We start from the raw sequence: 22,932 nt of genomic DNA, 5'->3' as shown, positions 1-22,932 counted from the left end.
ATGAACAAGCACAAAAATGTTAACAGTAATGCTTAAAAAGCAAAACTTGTAAACAACCAGAATGTCCATCAACATTAGAATGGACCAATACATTGCAGTAGATTTAGAAAACAAATATTACTTACCAGCGCAAATGAATGACCTAAAAGTTACACAATAACATAAATGAAATCTCAAAAACATAAAATGGGGCAAAAATATAAGTTACAGAACAACAGAAACAATATGATCCATTTATATCAAGTTCACAAAAAAGCAAAACCAAACTATGTTCATTGTTTATTAATTTATACGTATGTGACAAAACTATAAAGAAATTTAAGTAGTTGATTAATCTAAAACTCAGCTATTACCTCCAGGGGAGGGGAAAGAAGATGCAATCAGTTAGGAAACCACAGAAGCCTTTAAAAGTATTAGAAATATTTCTTTTTCTTTTTTTTTTTTTGTGAGACAGAGTCTCACTCTCTTGCCCAGGTTGGAGTGCAGTAGTGCGATCTCGGCTCACTGCAACCTCCACCTCCTGGGTTCAAGCAATTCTCCTGCCTCAGCCTCCTCAGTAGCTGGGATTACAGGCGTGTGCCACCATGCCCGGCTAATTTTTGTATTTTTAGTAGAGACAGAGTTTCACCATGTTGGTCAGGCTGGTCTCAAACTCCTGACCTCGTGATCTGCCCACCTTGGCCTCCCAAAGTGCTGGGATTACAGGCGTGAGCCACTGTGCCTGGCCAGAAATACTTCATTTTTTAACCTGTATGTTAGGTACATACATGTTCATTTCATTATTATTTAAACCAGCGGTCTCCAACCTTCTTGGCACGAGGGACTGGTTTTGTGGAAGACAATTTTTCCACGGACTAGGGGGAGGTGGGTGGGGAAGCATGCCTAAAGTCAGTAGTCCCCAACCTTTTTGGCACCAGGACCAGTTCTAGGCAAGACAACTTTTCCACAGACTCAGGTGGGGAGGATGGTTTCGGGATGATTCAAGTGCATTACATTTATTATTTACTTTATTTCTATTATTACACTGTAATATATAATAAAATAATTATATAGCTCACCATAATGTAGAATCAATGGGAGCCCTGAGCTTGTTTTTCTGCAACTAGACAGTCCCATATGAGGGAATGGGAGACAGTGACAGATCATCAGGCATTAGATTCTCATAAGGAGTACACAACCTAGATGCCTCACACGCACAGTTCACAACAGGGTTTGCGCTCCTGAGAATCTAATGCCTCCAATGATCTGAAAAGAGGAGGAGTTCTGGCGGTAATGCGAATGATGGTGAGTGGCTGTAAATACAGATGAAGCTTTGCTCACTCACCCACTGCTCACCTCCTGCTGTGCGGCCTGGTTCCTAACAGGCCATGGACCAGTATCAGTCTGTAGCCTGGGGGTTGGGGACCACTGATTTAAACTGAACATTTAAACTGAGGTTATATGCACTCTTTTCAATGTATATTTCAAAGCTTTAAGAAATTAAAATAATATTTTTCTAGTTTTTAAAATCTTAAGTATTTTCTTCAATGAATGTTACAAAATATAAATAGTATATCATTTTTTCAAGTAAACAAAAATACTCCTATTTTTAATTTGGATGCTGAGTATTGAGAAAAACAAATAAATTGATACAACTATAAACCCGGTCCTGGTATTTAGGCATATGAGATTTTACAAGTTTTTAACTGCAATTTTTTTTTGCACTGATAGCCTAGTAATAACCAAATTAGAATTTGTTGGCTATCAATAAATAATATTTTATAAGCAACAGAAACCATTTAAAAACTTGGAAGAATTGTGATAGGCTAGCTAAAATACAACCTACAAAATAATTTTTGTAGGGCCAGGAACAGTGGCGCACGCCTATAATACCAGCACTTTGGAAGGCTGAGGCAAGTGTATTGCTTCAGCCTAGGAGTTCAAGACCTGCCTGGGCAACAAAGTGAGACCTTGGCTCTCCAAAAAAAATAATTAAAAAATTAGCTGGGTTTGGGTGGTCCCAGCTACTCAGGAAGCTGACCCCAGGAGTTCAAAGCTGCAGTGATCCATGATTTTGCCACTGCACTCCAGCCTGCGTGGCTGGAGACCCTGTCTCAAAAACAAGAACAAAAAATAATTTTCGTAGCTGTAATGCAAGATGGTGTTTATTTATTAGTAAAGAATGTTCATAGTGGCTGGGTGTGGTGGTTCAGTCCTGTAATCCCAGCACTTTAGGAAGTGTGGGCGGGCAGATCACTGGAGGTCAGGAGTTTGAGACCAGCCTGGCCAACATGGTGAAACCCCATCTCTAATAAAAATACAAAAATTAGCCGGCCATGGCAATGCGCAGCTGTAATCCCAGCTTCTCGGGAGGCTGAGGCAGGAGAATCACTTGAACCCTGGAGGCGGAGGTTGCAGTGAGCCGAGATCGCGCCACTGCATTCTACCTTGGGCAACAGAGTGAGACTCTATCCTCGGTAAAAAAAAAAAAAAAAAAAAAAAACAAGAAGGAAAGAAAAAAAAAGATAAAGAAAATTTGCGAAGCATGGTAGCTTACGCCTGTAATCCCAGCACTTTGGGAGGCCAAGGCAGGCAGATTACCTAAGGTTAAGAGTTCAAGACCAGCCTGGCCAACATGGCGAAACCCCGTCTCTACTAAAAATACAAAAATTAGCCAGGCTTGGTGGCGGGCACCTGTAATCCCAGCTACTTGGAAGGCTGAGGCAGGAGAATCACTTGAACCCAGGAGGCAGAGGTTGCAATTAGCACCAGTGCACTCCAGCCTGGCCGACAGAGCAAGACTCTGTCTCAAAAAAAAAAAAGAATGTTCATAGTTATTAAATTAATAAATATTGGTAAATATTTTTATAAAAACTTGCTTATTCAACCTTTTTTGATAAAACCAATTTTTAAAAAAAATTTTGTGGGTACATAGGTGCATATATTTATGGGGTACATGAGATACTTGATACAGATATGTAATGCATAATAGTTACATCTTGGTAAATGGGGTATCCATTCCCTCAAGCATTTACCCTTTGTGTTACAAACAATCCAATTATACTTTCAGTTATTTAAAAATGTACAATTAAATTATTACTGACTAGTCACCCTGTTGTGCTATCAAATACTAGGTCTTATTCATTCTAATTACTTTTTGTACCCAGTAGCCATCTCCACATCCCCGCTACAAAACTTGCCTGTTCAATCTTTAAGACTAATTGGAAACAGTAAATAGTTAATTATTAATATTTAATTCATAAGAGTTTTTTAGTGGATTTTGTTTTTGAGATGGGTTCACATATGCTAAGCAGTATAGTAGGCATCTGGGAAAAGCAGAATAAGACAAAGTTCCAGTCCTCATAGAACTTACATCACTTGCTCTATTGTTAGCTTTGTGGTGCTGCATCTTTCCCTTTTCCTCTACGTTTCTGGCAAAAAAACAAAAAAACTGGATCTATGTTAATGAAAGAATAAAGAGAAACAGAGAAAAACCCCAGAGGTATCTTACGGTAAATTTTACTTTAAATTTATTAGAGTACAGGTTGAAATCTAGCTAGGTCTGAGGCTCAAAAAAGAGCTTAGTGCTCGCTTCGGCAGCACATATACTGAAAACGAAACGATACAGAGATTAGGATGGCTCCTGCGCAAGGATGACACGTATATTTGTGAAGCGTTCCATTATTTTTATTTTAATTTTTTAAAAAAAGAGAGCTTAAGGCCGAAAACATGGATCTGGGATTCATCCAATCACCTACAGGTGTCAAAGTCAAAATAAAAATGTAGATGCAAATCTCTAAATTTAACGTTTTATTTGGGAAGAAAGAATTGTAATTTGGGGCATACACGTAGACTGGGTGGTCTTCAGTACGTCCAAACAACAAAGATATGGTTGGGCGTTTTATAAAGAAGAGGAAATGTTATATGTGGTCTTGATAGAAAGTTTATTGGTATTAGTAAGGCTTTGGAGAGCTGGCAAACTCCAGTTGGTGAGCAAAATTAGTCCCAGAGTTGTAGCAAGTTATCTCAGCAGATGTAGATAAAACTGGTTTTTGTTTATATAAATAGGCAGTTTTAGCTGCTGGACTTGCAGAGAATTACATTTCTAGAGCAATGTTACAGACCCTGAATGCTTTTTCCCCTTGGCCCCTCTACTGATTTAGTTGGGTATGACAAAAATGACCCAATTCGGATGATTAACTTTCACACAGGTAATAGAAATAGTACAAGTAGATAAAAATCTCCCAGTCCAAGGTGGACAGGAGCAATTTAAAGCAGAATGGAATCTTGGGAAACACCTACATCCAAGCAGCAAGCAGATGAAGATGAGGCAAAAGAACCAGGTAACGGTGGTTAGGGTATATTCTTAAGGAAGTCAGGAGAAGTAATATACAAAAACCAGTCTCCAGGAGCTTCAAATGTTGCAAAACGCAAACAGAATATTTTTAAAAGAACAATTAATGTAGCAATAGCACAGAATTAGTGGCCTTTGAGAGAAGAATATGAATAGAGTAGCTGGAGCAAAACCCAAATTATAAGCAGTTGAGGAGTAGATGGGAGGAGAAAGATGGGAAGAGGGATCCTGAATATAGACTGTTCTTAGAAAAAGTTATTCTCATACCTTACAAGTAGAAATGCTAACTGATAAGACTTTTTGAAAAGTAATCTGGCAACCGCTATCAAAATTAAAATATATCCTTTGCCCAGAAAATCCACTTTTGGGAATTTATCCTGTAAAAATAAAAGGATATACATACAAAGATTTTATTGCTTGGTGGCAAAAAACAAAAATAATATAAATGACCACCAGTAAGGGAATGGCTGGATACATTGTGGAATATGATTGTTATGGGCTGAATAGTGTCCCTCCAAAATTCATATGAAGTAATAAGCCCCAGCACCTCAGAATGTGAATGTATTTTGAGATAAAGTCTTTAAAGAGGTAATTAAGTTAAAATGAGGTCATTAGGGTAGGCCTGAATCCAATCCAAGACTGGTATCCTTAATAAGAGAAGAAAATTTGAACACAGAAGAAAGACCACGTGAAGAAACAGGGAGAAGACAGCCATCTATAAGCCAAGGAGAGAGGCCTCAGAAAAAAACAACCCACCAACATCTTCATCTTGGGCTTCTAGCCTCCAAAACTGTGAGAAAATTAATTTCTGTTGTTTAAGCCACTCAGTCTGTGGTACTTGTTATGGCACCCCTAGCAAACTAATACAACTATATATGTAGCCATTAAAAAGAACAAATTAGAGCTATTAAGTGAGGCATTCTTAAGTGAAAAAAGAAGGTATTCTTAAGTGAGAAAACTCATTAAAAAATTTAAAATACAGGAAATTCTCAAAAAAACCCCACATATACATATATACACGTGTATGTGTAATTATAAATTAAGTATATATTTATACACGAGCAGGACAGCATGGAGAAAAATATGGAAGAATATAACCTTTGTTGTCAACATGGGTTATAAATGGTCCTGGGCAAGGCAGGGATGTGAATAGAAGAGAAGAAAAAGGGGGAAAGAATGAATCATTCCTCCCCCAAAGCTCTACTAAAAATTACTCATATTTATGCACATTTATAACATTTATGTCTATGTGTATATAAAATAAAATATAAATTTAATTTAAAATTTTCATTGGTATGTGGTTTACGCCAGTGTATACATTAGCCATGGGAAAGACATATTTAAAGTCCTTTCCCACAGAAAATAACTATACACATCAAATTCCAAACATGTGTCAAGTGCTAAATTCGTATCATTTTTCATGTGTTTTGCTTTAAAAACGGTATGACCTTCCTAAACAACTTTTTAAAAATATTACTATGTGATAACAGAGTTCCCACCAATAAAGCAAGGAACTGACTCAAGAAAAGAGTCTCTGATGATTTTTTAGTTCCTCTTCAACTATGCTCTTTATCTTCCAAAAGTGGCATGTATCCCTTTATCAATGATGTCCTGACACAGATGGGGCGCTTTATCAAATTCCCAGTGTTTTCTCTGCTAGTGTTCCCATCTATCCTATCCTATTTTTATTTTTATTTATTTATTTTTTTTCAGACAGGGTCTTACTCTGTCACGAGGTTGGACTGCAATGGCATGTTCACAGCTCACTGCAGCCTTGACCTCTTGGGCCCAAGTGATTCTCCCACCTCAGCCTCCTGAGAAGCTGGGACTACAGGCATACACCACCATGCTCAGCTAATTTTTTCATTTTTTTGTAGAAATGGGTGTCTCACTATGTTGCTGAGGATGGTCTCAAACTCCTGGGCTCAAGCGATCCTCCTGCCTCGGCCTCCCAAAGTATTAGTATTCCAGGCACGGGCCACCATGCGCAGTTATCCTACCCTATTTTAAGTTTCAACCACATTCTAAGAGGTATATTTAAGCTGGAATGGCAATTCACAATACATGTGATGTGTGTCTACTGTCTATCATTGGCAGTCTTCCTTAAAATGCCAACAGATAGCAACTGTGATCCAAGTGTCTTTCTACTATCTTCACCAATTAATTTGCCCATAACCTCTAAGCAGTAGATTCTAGTTTCTAGTAAACCAAAGTCATAACAAGCAATGAAAAAAACTTTTCAAATTCAAAATTCTCCAAATAAATCAGGTTCCCTGATATATGACCACTTCACAGTAAAGTGATTTACTAGATGAACTAAACAGATTTCTTCACATTTATAGAAACTATCATTTCTAGACAATAAAACAGTCAATGTCATCTGTGAATTCCACCTACAAATTTTTATCAATTTTCAGACTTTCTGAGTAATGGAAAGGCTATATCCCAAATATGATACACGCACACATTCAACAGATTGTATAAGAGACACAGCCCCCACCCTCAAGGAGCTCAGAAGTACAACAGGGGAACTAGACATTAAACAAATAATTTATTTACACTTAAAAATAAACAAAAGTATAACTATGTAAGAGGCAGAGTAGTAAAAAGGTTAAGTGTGGGCTACATTGCCTACATTAAAATCTTTGTTCTTTCAATTACCAGAGTGTAACCCTGCACGAATTACTTACTCCTTCTGGTAATATTACATAACAATATATTGTCAATCTTTAATAAATGTTACCTGTAGCTATTATTGATGTTCTTGTTAAAGTACAGGATACCATGAGGCTACTAAATGGGTGCCTAAGTTAATCTAGTGGTTTGGAAAAGATTAAAGTTGAAAGCTGAAGGGTGAGCAGAATTTAGGTGAAAAGTATATTGGTGAAGTGAGAGGGATAACATTCTAGGCAAAGCAAGCAGACTATATACAAGTGAAGGGAAGAGTAAAGGAAATGAAATTAGAGTTAGGTAGGGCCCAGATCACTGGCCAGATACAGGATAAGGAATACTGTAAAGATGAGCAGATGTTTTCATAAGTGGGAGAGGGAACAAGAGATCAAGAGTTCTGGACTCCATTATGCTTGAGATCTTTCAGACATGCAATTAGCAAATAGGCAGTTTAACATACTAGATATTGGTAAGCAAGCCTGGATTACATTTTTAATAATTTTATCATATAATGCCCTATCCTATCAAAATAAGAAGTGGTTAGATATTAAATCACTATAAAATAAAAATGCCCTTCCCCGACAATTCCATGTTGGTAAACAGGAAGGCTAGAGGAAAATTAGTGTAAAATAGGAACACTAGAAATGGCTTTTCCCCACATCTTTCTACTTTACTAAAACATGGCTAGATGTCCTAGGAAAGGAAGGGAGTCTGCTGACTCCTGGGCTCAACTGTGGCAAACACATTCTTCAAAAGGGAAATAGTCACAGTTGCATTGTTTTTTTTTTGAGATGGAGTCTCATTCTGTCACCCAGGCTGGAGTGCAGTGGCACGATCTTGGCTCACTGCAACCTCTGCCTCCCCGGTTTAAGCAATTCTCCTGCCTCAGCCTCCCAAGTAGCTGGGATTACAGATGCCCACCACCAAACCTGGCTAATTTTTGTATTTTTAGTAGAGACGGGGTTTCGCCATTTTGGCCAGGCTGGTCTTGAACTCCTGACCTCAGGTGATCCACCCACCTCAGCCTCCCAAAGTGCTGGGATTATAGGCATGATCCACTGCATCTGGTGACAGTTTTTGAAAATTACAGTATTATGCACAAATGGCTGGGTATAGAGGCCACTTCAATGCAAGGGAAGAAAAACAATGCCACAGAATCACAGATCTGCTTTAGATTTCCAGATAAATCAGTTTAATTAGTATTTATTAAGTATTCACACAGTAATACTTCATAAGAATACTTTCCTAGACAAAATAAAGTGTCTTAGTTTCGTAAATATTAACCACTGCCAACATGGCAAGAACAGTGGAGCTGTCATATGATAACAGTCATGTTTACATAATAAAGTGGTCTTAAGTCTATGGTTCATGATTAACTTAGTAATTTTACATTTTTGTCACAAAACAATTAAACACAGAACATTTACAATGGCCTGAATAACACCTGCTCTTTTCTTGGAGACTGCTAAGAGGAGTTGTAATCAGATCTATCTTGGACATCTGACTTTATCTGTATGATCTTTGCCAACTCATTCAATCTCCAAAGTCTCAAGCGTCTCGCCTGAAAATGGCAATTATCACCACCAGAGGATAACATGATGATCAAATGAGATCACATATCAGAAAGTGCTTTATTTTATTTTATTTTTGAGACAGCGTCTCACTCTGTCACCTAGGTTGGAGTGCAGTGGTGCAATCTTGGTTCACTGCAACCTTTGCCTCCTCTCTCCTCCCACAATCAAGAGGTCCTCCCACCATGGCCTCTAGAGTACTAGGACTACAGGTGTATGCCACCACGCCCAGCTAATTTTTAAAATTTTTTTAGAGATGGGGCTTAGCCACATTGCCCAGGCTGGTCTTGAACTCCTGGGCTCAAGTGATCCTCCTGCCTCGGCTTCCCAAAGTGCTGAGATCACAGGCGTGGGCCACTGCACCCAGCCGAAAGTGCTTTAAAATGTGGTAGAATGCTAAATAATTATCATTATTCACATTACCACATGAAGTAATGTGTAAATATAAACAGCTGAATTAAACATAAAAATCTAGATGAAGATTATACTTTAATTCATCAATCTGATAAATTTCTCTTTAAAGATATACCAACAAAATCTAGTTTACCCCACTTTCCATTAGATAATCCCACATATCAGTGGTTCTTAAACCATGCATAACAATAAACTGAAAAGCTTTTTTCTTTTTTTTTAAATGCAGGATTCTGGGCCCGACCACTAGAAATTCTACTTTAGTATGCCTGGGATGGAGCCAAGGAAGTGACTTTTTTTTCAATTGTCGTAAAATATACACAACACAAAATTTACCATTTAACCATTTCTACATGCACAATTCAGTGACATTGTTGTGCAACCATCACCACTATCCATCTCCAGAACTTTTTCATCATCTTGGCCTGGAACTCTGCACCTGTTAAACAATAACTCCCCAATTTCTCCTCCCTGCAGGCTCTGGAAACTATCATTCTACTTTCCGTCTCTACGAATTGAACTATTCTAGGTATCTCAGAAGTGAAATCATATAGTATTTGTCCTTTTATTTTTGGCTTCTCTCACTTAGTAAAATGTTTTCAAGGTTCGCCCATGCTGCAGCATCAGAATTGCATTCCTTTCTAGGGCTGAATAGTATTCTATTATATGCATGTATATACTACATTTATCTATTCATCTGGTAACTGACATGTGGTTTGTTTCTACCTTTTGGCTATTGTGAAAAGTGCTGCCTATAAACACTGGTGTACAAATATCTGTTCAAATCCCTGCTTTCAATAGCTAGAAGTGGAACTACTAGATCATATAGTAATTCTATGTTTAGTTTTTTGATGAACTGCCATACTGTTTTTTACAGAAGCTATACCATTTTAGATTCCCACCAGCAATGCACAGTTTCCAATTTCTTTACATCCATGTGGTTGTCCTTTGGTTTTCATTTTTGTTTTTTTATTTTAAATAATAGCCACCCTAATTGGTATGAAGTGGTATCTCACTGTGGTTTTCATTTCCATTTCGCTAATGATGAGTGTGCCTTTACAAAACGAAAAAAAAACACCTCTCGTGATACTGACAGAGTGGCCAGTTAAGATATCATATTCTTCATAAAACACTGATCCAATATTAGGCAGCCCTCAAAATAGGGAAAAAACGAGCAAGAAAGTTGACTCATAAAGTAGTGTTCAAAAGTAGCCAACCTGGCCCGGCACAGTGGCCCATACCTGTAATCTCAGCACTTTGGCCATCCCTGGCCAACACGGGCAGATCACCTTGAGGTCCAGAGTTCGAGACTAGACTGGCCAACATGGTGAAATCCTATCTCTACTAAAAATACAAAAAATTAGCCAGGCATGGTGGCACACACCTGTAATCCCAGCTACTCGGGAGGCTGAAGCATGAGAATTGCTTGAGCCTGGGAGGTGGAGGTTGCAGTGAGCCATTGTGCCATGGCACTCCTAGGCAACAAGAACAAGACTCTGTCTCAAAAAAAAAAAAGAAAAGAAAAGAAAAGAAAAGAAGCCAACCTAAAAAAGCTCCCAATGACCAACGCTGCAACAATTTACACAACAAAATAAGTAGCAATAGTATTGGACTATAACCCAAAAAGTAAAATAAATGTCCTTGAGTCTCCTACTAGAGGGCAGTGACTGTCTCACTTATCTTTATATCCTAACACTTCCCATGTTCATGGCACTAGTATAGTCAATCAACTGATGTAAACTTGGCTTTCATTTATCCTCTTTTTCTGAGATCTGAGTCTCACTCTTTTTATTGAAATAATCTATTTACAAAACCTCTGGGCCAGGCACAGCGGCTCACACCTGTAATCCCCAGTACTTTAGGAGGCTGAGGGAGGTGGATCATTTGAGGTTAGGAGTTCGAGACCAGCCTGGACAACATGGTGAAACCCCGTCTCTACTAAAAATACAAAAAAAAAAAAAAAAAAATTAGCCAGGCGTGGTGGCACGTGCTTGTAATCCCAGCTGCTTGGGAGGCTGAGGCAGGAGAATCACTTAAGCCTGGGAGGCGGAGGTTGCGGTGAACTGAGATCACACCACTGCACTCCAGTCTGGGCAACAGAGTGAGACCCTGTCTCAAAAAAAAAAAAAAAACACTCTGCATAAACACTAAATGCAGACTACTAAACAGCAAATAATTCATCTTCAAATGGTAGCGCCTAGGGCTAGTTTAGTTCAACAAACTCTTATCAAGCACCTTTTAATATGCCAATCCAGGGAAATGTCTGATCCAACTTTTTCCTCTATGATCATTTTTCTTCTTTGTGGGGGCTGGGGGCTGGTTGACATAGTAACTGAGCTCTTACACACAGTATTTTTTGTTTATAAGCATCTTTAACAGGCCTGGTGTGGTGGCTCATGCCTGTAATCCCAGCACTTTGTGAGGCCGAGGTGGGTGGATCACCTGAGGTCAGGAATTCGAGACCGGCCTAGCCAACATGGCAAAACCCCATCTCTATTAAAAATACAAAAATTAGCCAGGCGTGGTGGCAGGCGCCTTTAATCCCAGCTACTAGAGGCTGAAGCAGGAGAATTGCTTGAACCTGGGAGGTGGAGGTTGCATTGAGCCCAGATCACGCCATTGCACTCCAGCCTGAGCGACAGAACAAGACTCTATCTCAAAACAAACAAACAAACAAAAACTTTAGTGCTTATCGCATCTTTTTAATGTATAGTTTATGTATATCAGTGCTTTTCAAACTTAAATCACTTAGAAATTTTGTTAAAAATACAGCTTCCAATTCAGTAGTTCTTGGGTAGAGCATTTTTTATTGTTGTTGTTTTGTTTGTTTCAGGAACAGAGTCTTACTCTGTCACCCAAGCTGGAGTGCAGTGGTGCGATTTTGGCTCACCGCAACCTCAACCTCCTGGGTTCAAGAGATTCTCCTGTTTCAGCCTCCTGAGTAAATGGGACTACAGGTGCATGCCACCACGCCTGGCTAATTTTTGTATTTTTAGTAGAGACGGGGTTTCACCATATTGGTCAAGCTGGTCTCAAACCCCTGACTTTAAGTGATCCACCCGCCTCGGCCTGCCAAAGTGCTGGGATTACAGGTATGAGCCACTGCGCCTGGCCGAGCATTTGGTATTTTTATCAGCCTCTCAGGTGGGAACAACACTGCTGGTCTGAGGAATGTCCTTTGTGCAGTAAGAGTGTACACATCTGTTTATTTGCTGGATTTTTACCTCCAGGGTAGTGAGCATGTCTAACCTTTGTACCCTAGTTGCTGGTACTTAAGTAGCTCAAGTACTACACTATGAATAAGTGAATGAAATTACATATGCAGCGTGTTCAACTTTTGATGTTTCACCTGTGAATCCAAATGAAAATTTCAACTTTACCATAGGTATAAATAATCATCTATAAGCCCCTTAACTCTTTTCCAATTCCTTTTTTCTACTGTTTTAGCTCAGGAAAGCCTCACCTCATTCATGAACAAAAAAATGAACTTAAATATAACGGGATCACTCCTATTGGCATATAAAAGCACTCGAAACAAGAAAAAAAAAGCTTTCCTTGTCCTCACGTCCCCCAGTGTTCACCACATTCTTTGCCTTTCGGAGGCAGATTCCTCAAAAGGATCTCCGCAGTCACCTTTTCTATACCAGCCCCCCAGGCTTCTCCACCCAGGGCTGTCATGGTCACCAGGGGATGCCATTCTATAATATGGCCAGGACTAAATCCCTGCCTGCATCTCATCTGACCTCTTGGCAGTATGACAGTTGACCACTTCCACTTTCTTGCCACCCCTTCTTCATTTAACTTCCAAGTCACCATTCTCTCCTAATGGTTTACTCCAATGGATACAACATAGCCCAATTATGATCATTTCTCACCACCTACACTACTAGTTCATACTGCCATCACCTTTTTTTTCTAAAACAGTCACTTTGCTTCATTATTACACCCACAAAAGTCTGTTTTTCTTCACAAATTGACCACAATTAAATTTTTAACTTAAGTTTATGTCACTCCTTCGCCTAAAATCCTCGAGTGTTCTACTATCACTAGTGCTAAAGCCCCACATGAAGTGGTCCCTGTCTCTGTCTCCAAACGTAACTTTTCTCACTCTTCTTCACATATGCTATACTCTAGTCATACTGGTTGCTTTTTTTCTTTTTTCTTTTTGGAGACAGGGTCTCACTCTTTCACCCAGGCTGGAGTGTAGTGGGAGGATCATGGCTCACTGCACATACTGCTTGTCTTGATGTTTCTTGCACACCCCAAGCTTGTCTTGCTTCAAGGTCTTACACTAACTACCCTCTTCTAGGGTGCTCCTCCACCAGATTTTTTGCATTATTGGCTGCTTCTGAACATTTTGGTCTCTTCTCAAATGTCACCTCCTCAGAGAGGCTGTCCTCGACCATTATTTTTAAGAGTACCCCCTGCTCTCCTGCCTCTCAGACCCTACTTATCACAACCTCCTTTATTTTCTTTCTTCTACTTACTGTTATCTAAAACTACAGTATTTCTTTGTCTATTTATTTGTCTGCTTTCTCATACTAGAGTGTAAGAGACTTTGTCTCATCACCCGCTCTCTCCTGGTATCTAGAACACTGCTTGGCATTTCTGTTGGTGGGTTGAATGAATAAATGAAATGATTAAAACCCAAAACACACTAAATAAATTTATAATTCAAGAAAAAGCAACTTGAAATTTTACAAAACTAAAAGAAATCTGAAAGTGAGATATGAAATAAAATATCTTCAAAGCAAGACAAATTTAAATCCACTTGAAAGCTCTAAATTAGTTGTAAAAAGTCTCTCCAAACTAGGCATTTGAGAAAAACTTCATAATACTTAAATTCCCAAATTAAAAGTTTAAAATGAAAATGACAATTTATTTCTAAATATCAAAGTGCTACAATGTTAACTTCAGAAATTTAATGAGGCAATATTACTTCTTTGGTAAACTGTGACTCTTCAAAAGCCACGTTAAGCATATACGAAGATCTCAAAAAAATCAGTTATTAATACTACAGAAATACTTTTTTAAATAAATGCATTTTTTAAACTAACATGATTTAACAAAAGGACTTCTAACCTTCCAATGATCTTGAAAGATAGGCACTATTTTCCCCTACACATATAATGAAGATATACAGGCCATTCTTCCGTATGTGAATAATTAAGACCTGGGTTAGAATCTTTCCTATTGCTATCATATTTTCCTGAAATGCATGATCATCTAGGTGGTTAGTTCTTAGTAAACTACAGTAGTAAACAACTTCTAGTGTTATTGCAATGAGGAGGCACATTTGTGTACTCTATAGCAAAGTACTGGCAATCCAAATGACTTGGTGCCACTTACACTTTCACTTCCACCAAGACATAACAGGGTCAGAGTCTGACATAAAGGTGTTGAGTGTTTCTGATTACAATTCCATTGCCAAGTATATAAGCAGTTCTGTTCAGAGATAATTTTCACATTCAACAAATATATTCTGGTAGGTCTTCACTAAATTAAGATTATTTAACAAAATATCTAATCTATTTGTTAAGAAATGAGAGGGAATCACAAGCACAAAAGCCCAGAGACAGGAGATTGTTTAGAAGAGCAAACAGCAAGGAGACCAGTGTGACTACAGCAGAGTCAGCAGAGCTGGAGATGAGATCAGAGAGATAGCAGGAGGCCAGATCACTTAACGACTTTGACTTTTAAGTGTGATGGAGTGGCAATTATGGAAAGCCAACTGGAAGGCCTTTCCAGTCTCTTTATAAGGACACATTGCTATTTTTACTGGAAGGAACAAAAAGTTCACTGCTATAGTTTCAGATTCCATGTTGCAATAAAGAAACTACCACTTGTGGGGTTTGACATTAAAGAAAAATACAGTATTGATAATATCTGAAAAAGCTGTTACATACCTTAACTCTTTTCAAATATTGAATGTAGGAGGCTGAGTTTTTCTTCATATATTTCAACCAAAACAGCAAATCACAAACCGGTTGAATGCAGAAACAGAAAATGAGAATCCAGATCGTACTATTAAGAGATTTGCAAAAAATACTAAACAATGCCACTCTTTGCTAATTTTTTTTTGTTGTTTTGGACAACAGTTTTCTCTTTTTCTTTTTTCTTTCTTGGAAAACAGTTACCTTAATATTAAAAATGTTACTGTTGTTAACATGTAATAGGTTCATTATTTTTAAATAAATCATAATTATTGAAATTTTTTCTTTTATTTAAAAATTGATGGGTATAATGCATACAAACAGTACTTTTGGGGAGCCTCGATAATTTTTTAAGAGTGTGAAGGGGGCCGGGTGCGGTAGCTCACACCTGCAATCCCAGCTCTTTGGGAGGCCAAGGCAGGTGGATCATGAGGTCAGGAGTTCAAGACCAGCCTGACCAAGATGGTGAAACCCCATCTCTACTAAATATACAAAAAATTAGCCAGGTGTGGTGGCGAGAGCCTGTAATCCCAGCTACTCAGGAGGCTGAGGCAGAAAACTGCTGGAACCCGGGAGGCCAGGAGGCGCAGGCTGCAGTGAGCCAAGATAGTACCACTGCACTCCAGCCTGGACAACAGAGCGAGGCTCCACCTCAAAAAAATAAATAAATAAATAAATAAATGAATAATAAAAAAAATAAAGACTGTGAGGGGGTTCTGAGACCAAAAAACTCGAGAACTACTATCTACCAATCTAAGATAACCCTGGAATAACATTCCCAATTACCAGTAACAATTTCTAAGGACTCTGTTTGGTTAACTATGAAAAACCTATTTACAAATAACTTAGCCACATACAGCCTCTTTATAAGGATACATTGCTACTTTTCCCTATTCCCCTACCAAAACCACGAGCCATAAACCTGTTAGTCCAGTGGTTTTCAAAACTTTTAGATGGAGAGAAGCTCCCAAGAGAAATCTTCACTGAGCCACAATATATAATACAAATAAAAGTAGGGCCAACCAGGTTAAAATGTGGGTGGTGTCCTCAGTCTCCAGTTCATCCTTCCTCTCAGCTACCATAACAGCCACGTAAGGCACTTCATACAGTTAGACTGAATGAAGTTTAAAAACCTCTGTTATAAACCAGCTGTTCAAATTTGCTGCTTGCAAAAGTTTCAGAAGATTCTGGCATTGTTTCACAATGATCATTTTCAACTCCACCCTCCAGTAGACACCAGATGTATGGTGTTTGCATCTACACAGAGAACCATAAAACTGTTTAAATCTCAGAGAATTCTCAGAATCCTGAGAATATCTAGAGATTCCAGTTTGAGAAACTACTTGAGGACTGGTAGATGGGTACAGGTCAACCTGAAAAGGCTTCCTGTAGGACGACATACTATGATTAAGCTAGGGGAAAGGTCTTAGCTCAGAGATGACAGATTCAGTTAGGAAAAGCTAAGGTAAGGCATATTTCCTAGGTTATCAAGAGAACTAACAGCCAGGCAGAATGTGGCTCATAAGTACCAGAGTTCTGCAGGCTACATTCAAAAGTTTGTGTTTGAGACACTGAAATAAGTCCTCATTCTCCTGAATCTGGGGCAGAAGTGCATTTCCTACTCTAATGAGTTCTCTATTCTAGTCAAAATTAAAATGATGAAAACACACCAAGCCTTAATAGGAATACTTGCTTCTGAGATAAAAATTATTTCAGTTCCACATATTCTGAAATTTATATAGGATAGAGCTGTGTGAAAATAGGACAGAGAGGAATCATTAGAGTTTTAACAATGAAGCAGGAAAATTATTTTAGCAACATTACAGAATGGTTGAGATAGATTGTTGGGTGTGTAGAAGTCAAGGTATGTGCTGACCAAAGGCAATTAGGAAATAATTTGACAAGTCAGTCAACGGTGCTTTCAATCTCTTTTTAGTGTTTAATAGCATTTTCTATGCATTTTACAGTTGATACCTGAGAAGCCAGATGTTTATGTGGAGCTATTTGGCTACCCAAATTCCTCCTATAAAAGAAACAACGCAGATCATCTAATTTAGAAAAACAAACCTTGATTGACTACTAAGGTGAAGGGCTAAGGAAAAAAAGATTTTAATAATTCAGTAAGTATTAAAATGAACATCTACAAGCTATAACCTAGAGACGGGAAAGCAAGACTTTCTCCTTAGGCAGACTTGGGTAGAGATAAAATTTTTAAAAGAAGGAAGAGGACAGCCTTATATTTTTACTATTACATATCCCTTCCTCATCATTCCCTCTAAACTTTCTAATAGGTTTAAGACATCTCTAAGAAACAACCTGTTCATTCTACTCAATTTTACATAAGTTTATTGATGGAAATCTGTGCCACATCTCACTAGCACATACTCTTCAACTATCTTCTTTCTCATATGTTTTAAGAGCAGAATAAAAGAGATGCCTATAAGACATACCTTTTAAAAATTATTTATCAGGCTAAATTCATGTATTACTTTGGTGTAAAATAATCAAATAGCATTTAGCACAGAATCAAGTCATTTCAAATATCTTAAGCTTATTTATTACCTAATAAAAATGTTACTAAAGGTATCTGTATTTGAAAGTCACTAAAAATATCTTGGCTGGCCGGGCGCGGTGGTTCACGCCTGTAATCCCAGCATTTTGGGAGGCCAAGGCGGGCGGATCACGAGGTCAGGAGATCGAGACCATCGTGGCTAACAAGGGGAAACCCCGTCTCTACTAAAAATACAAAAAAATTAGCCAGGCGTGGTGGCAGGCGCCTGTAGTCCCAGCTACTCGGGAGGCTGAGACAGGAGAATGGCGTAAACCCAGGAGGTGGAGCTTGCAGTGAGCTGAGATCGCGCCACTGCACTACAGCCTGGGCAACAGAGCGAGACTCCATCTCAAAAAAAAAAAAAAAAAAATCTTGGCTGAAATACATATTTACTTTTCTTCAAGCAATATAAAGAATTGCCAGAAATAAACTCCCTAAGAGCTACCTATACCTACCAATAATTAGCTACACAATCTTGGATTAAGAGATTTAACCAATCTCTATGAGGGATGGGGAAAATTGGATGATCTATAAAATCTCTTTAAGCTGTAACATTCTTTACTATTTTCTTAAACTCAAGGAAATTCATGAGGATCTGACAGGAGACAAGCCTACGGAAAAAAGTAGACTTTATGTATGGCAAGAGTTTTAAAAGAAACCCAACAATTTAGGCACTAACCATGACTATATAACACTTTATATATACAAATATATGCAAATTGAAGAGATGCAAATATGAGCTATAAATTAAAATTTTGTCATTTTTATCAGGTAGAAATTCCTACATATCAGCATATCGCTAATTCTTTATGACAGTTATAGGGACCATTAAGGAAGTGGTCCATGAACCAAAGCATCAACATGTTCTGTTAAAAATGTAAATTCCTGGATGCCCCACTCAAGACTTTCTGATTCAGAAACTCTGGGAATGCAGGCTAGCAAAGAATGTTTTAACAAGCTGTCCAAGTGATTCTGATGCTTGATAAAGTTTGGCAACCACTGATCTAAAGCACAAGACCTCTTTTTTTTCTTTTTTTTTTAATTGAGATGGGGTCTCACTCTGTCACCCAGGCTGGAGTACAGCAGCGCCATCTCAGCTCATTGTAACCTCCGCCTCCCAGGCTTTGGCTCAAGTGATTCTCCCATCCCAGCCTCCCCCGTAGCTGGGATTACAGGCATGCACCATCATGCCCAGCTAATTTTTTGCATTTTTGGTAGGGATGGAGTTTCACCATGTTGCCCAGGCATGTCTTGAACTCCTGAGCTCAAGCAATCCACGTGCCTTGGCCTCCCAAAGTGCTGGGATTACAGGTGTGAGCCGCTTTGCCCAGTGAAGTTAATTCTTAACCCTTGATTAAAACAGTTTAAGTGCTGAACATTATCATTTCTTGGAAATTAAATGTCTATATAAGCTTTAAATTAACTATTTTTTAATTTACATATTTTTATTAGGAAATGTTTATATCAGTACAGCAAAACTAAATTTTAGAGACACTGGGCATCATTAGTTTAGATATCATTAGTTTATTACAAAAGAAAGACATGAAAATTATTTTACATGGTAGAAGATTTCAGAATTACAGAATGGGCAGCTTCATGTTGATGCCATTTCAATATGATTTATTTCAGTTTATATAGTTTGCAAGAATGTTACCATCTTAATGAGAAGTAATCCTTGTTGTCTAGAAGTACTTTGGTGCCTACATATTCTGGGAGAACTTTATCTCCAACTTACATGTTAACTGGTTAACTCTCCACCCTTTACTTTAGCGTCTGATCCAACATCTACTGTTGCTTACAATACTTTTCCTTGAGATTTTTCTGGAAGCATGTCTCCTTTGGTTACAGTTTCAGGCACATTCCTTTCATCAATACACGGTCATACAGTGGAAGAAACCTTCTAAAAGCGTGTGCTGACAAAACTCCCACTGCTGCAGCTTGTACTCTGCTCTCCTAAATTAACTATTTGTTATTAATCACAATACTATAAGAAGACTTCACTTCACATAATGGGAAAAAATACTTGCAATTCATATATTTGATAAGGAACTTACATTCAGAATATATAAAAAATTTGGCCGGGTGCGGTGGCTCACACCTGTAATCCCAGCACTTTGGGAGGCCGAGGCAGGCAGATCACGAGGTTAGGAGATCAAGACCATCCTGTCTAACACAGTGAAACCCCATTTCTACTAAAAATACAAAAAATTACCCGGGTGTGGTGGCAGGCGCCTGTGGTCCCAGCTACTCAGGAGGCTGAGGCAGGAGAATTGCTTGAACCTGGGAGGTGGAGGTTGCAGTGAGCCAAGATTGTGCCACTGCGCTCCAGCCAGGGCAACAAAGCGAGACTCCATCTCAAAAAAAAAATATTCTTACAACTCAACAGTAAAAAGACAACCCAATTTTAAAATGGGCAAAGGATCTGAACAGATATTTCTTTAAACAAGATCTACAAATGTTCAATACGCACATGAAAAAATGTTCATCATTAATTATTAGGGTAATACAAATGAAAACCACAATGAGATATCACCTCATATCCACTAAGATGGCTAGAATAAAAAAGACAAGTGTTGGTGAAAATATAGAGAAACTGAAACCCTTCCACACTGCTAGTGGGAATGAAAATATGCAGCTATTCTTAATAGCCAATAGGTAGAAACAACCCAAACGTTCATCTATTGATGAATGCATAAGCAAAATGTAGTATACGTCAATGCAACACAATACTATGTAGTCATAGAACAAAATGAAGTACTGATACATGCTAAAATATGGATGAACCTTGAAAACATTTTGCTAAGTGAAAAATGGCAGTCATGAAAGACTACGTATTATGAGTCCATTTATATGAAATGCCCAGAACAGACAAATCCATAAAGATAAAAAATAGATTAATGGTTACCTGGGGCTGGAGGTTTGGAGGATGATAGCTAAACAGTATGGAGTTCTGTTTGAGGTGATGAAAATGATTTATAATTGATTGTCCAATGGTTGCACAGCTCTGTAAATATACTAAAAACTACTGAATTGTATAGGTTAATACTAGTTCCTTGATATTTTTTTGGATGGCATACCAAAAGCCCAGGCAACAAAAGCAAAAATAAACAACTTGGACTACATCAAACTAAAAAGCTTCTGCACAGCAAAGGAAACAATCAACACAATGAAAAGGCAATCTACAGACTGGGAGATAATGTTTACAAACCGTATATCTTTTTTTATTGTTTTGGAGACAGAGTCTCACTCTGTTGCCTAGGCTGGAGTGAAGTGGCATGATCTCGGCTCACTGCAACCTCCGCCTCCCTGGTTCAAGTGATGCTCCTGCCTCAGCCTCTGGAGTAGCTGGGATTACAGGCCCTGCTAATTTTTAGTAGAGACGGGGTTTCCCCATTTTGGCCAGTCTGGTCTCAAACTCCTGACCTCAAGTGATCCATCTGCCTCGCCCTCCCAAAGTTCTGGGATTACAGGCATGAGCCACTGTGCCCGGCCACGACTGTTTTTTTCTGAAGAAGACATACTAATGACCAACAGGTATATGAAAAGATACTCAACATCATTAATCATCAGAGAAATGCAAATCAAAACCACAATGAGATATCATCTCACACCTGTTAGAAAGACTCTTCTGGTAAGAGATAACAAGTGTTGGTGAGGGTGTGAAGAAAAGGAAACCCTTGTAGAATGTGGATGGGAATATAAATTGGCACAGCCGTTATGGAAAACAGTAATGGAGGTTCCTCAAAAACTTAAAAATAGAATTACCATATGACCTAGCTGGGTATGTACTCAAAGGAAATGAAATCAGCACCTGGTAGAGATATCTGTGCTCCTGTGTTCATTGCAGTATTAGTCACAATAGCCAAGTTATGGAAACAATGTGTCAACTGACAGATGAATGAAAAAAGAAATTGTGATACAGATACACACAATGGAATATCATTCAGCCTTAAAAAATGAGATACTGCCATTTGCAACTACATGGATAAACCCAGAGAACATTACACTCAGTAAAATAAGCCAGACACTGAAAGAAAATACTGATGACATCGCTTATATATGGAAATCTGCAAAAAGTCTAACATAGAAACAAAAGAGCAGGCCAGGCGTGGTGACTCATACCTGTGATCCAAGCAGTTTGGGAGGCCAAGGCAGGAGGATTCCTTGAGACCAGGAGTTCAAGACCAGCCTAGGCAACACAGTGAGACCCTGTCTCTACAAAAAATTTAAAGAAAAATAGCTGGGTGTGGTGGTACACACCTTTAGTCCTAGCTACTTGAGAGGCTGAGGAGGGAGGATCACTTAAGCCCAGGAGGGGGAGGTTGCAGTGAGCCGAGATTGCACCACTGCACTCCAGCTTGGGCAACAGAGTGATACCTTGTCTCAAAAAAATAATAAAATACAGCAAGGAAACATGGAGAAAAACAAAAAAAAAACGTGTTTAACTCTCTTTTAGTCCATTTGCATTGCTATAAAGAAATACCTGAGGCTGGGTAATTTATAAAGTAAAGAGCTTTACTTGGCTAACATTTCTGTAGGCTGTACAAGAAGCGTGCCGCTAGCATCTGCTTCTGGTAAGGACCTCAGGAGGTTTCCAATCATGGCAGAGCCAAAGGGGGAGCAAATGTGTCACATGGCAAGAGAGAGGGGAAGTGTGTCACGCTCTTCTGAACAACCAATTCTCACATGAACTAATAGAGCAGGAATTCACACATTACCTCTGGGACAAGGATGGCACCAACCCATTCATGAGGGACCTGCCCCATGACCCCAAACACTTCCCACCAGGCCCCCACTGTCTAACACTGAGATGCGAGATTGGAGGTGGACAAATTTCAACATGAAATTTGGAGGGGTCAAATATCCAAACTGTATCAAACTGCAAAAGTAGTTTCATTATTATGCCTAGATCAACTGTTGAACAACTAGATGATACAGAAATAAACTTTATGTATAGCATTATATGTATCCTGACAGCATTCTAGGCACCTATCCTAACTATACCTGGTTTGAATTATATTTATTTAGAAACTATCAAAATTTTGTTCCAAATGTTGAAATTTCTGACAAAGCAACGTTTATATTAGGAATATAAGGAAATGTTTAAAATATACTTAAAAAAAAAAACAGAAAACAAACTAGCAATGTCTCCTTCATAAAATGCTTGACAAACTTCAGAATAATTTTTTGCTTTTAATTACCAGCAGTATATAGGGAAAAAGGGTTTTCAAAGTTGAGGACTTCCCAAATGTACTCCAGGTAACACCAGGTGAAGGTGAGGGAACAGCTTAATGCTACTCACTGCTTGTGCAAAACAAAAAATCATTTTTTGTGACCTGCCTATGTATTGAGTTTCATTTTGATTCTTTTTTTAATTAAAAAGTACTACTTTAGGCCAGGCGCAGTGGCTCATGCCTGTAATCCCAGCACTTTGGGAAGCTGAGGCAGGCGGATCACTAGGTC

The 22,932-nt window shown here is 38.6% G+C and overlaps 1 protein-coding gene and 1 non-coding gene across 4 annotated transcripts in view; one reads left to right on the top strand and one right to left on the bottom strand.

The window, feature by feature from the left end:
- The window catches only part of SOS1 (SOS Ras/Rac guanine nucleotide exchange factor 1), a 143,212-nt gene that overhangs the window by 98,025 nt on the left and 22,255 nt on the right, over positions 1 to 22,932 (bottom strand). The window lies entirely within an intron of this gene.
- On the top strand, positions 3,564 to 3,667 carry LOC112132256 (U6 spliceosomal RNA). Its single transcript, XR_002914050.1, has one exon. It is a non-coding gene; the product is annotated as a U6 spliceosomal RNA (small nuclear RNA).

This window comes from Pongo abelii, chromosome 12 (genome assembly GCF_028885655.2).
Source record: "Pongo abelii isolate AG06213 chromosome 12, NHGRI_mPonAbe1-v2.0_pri, whole genome shotgun sequence".
Classification (NCBI taxonomy): domain Eukaryota; kingdom Metazoa; phylum Chordata; class Mammalia; order Primates; family Hominidae; genus Pongo; species Pongo abelii.
Note: the sequence above shows the minus strand (reverse complement) of the source record. Positions and strands in the feature narration are given on the sequence as shown.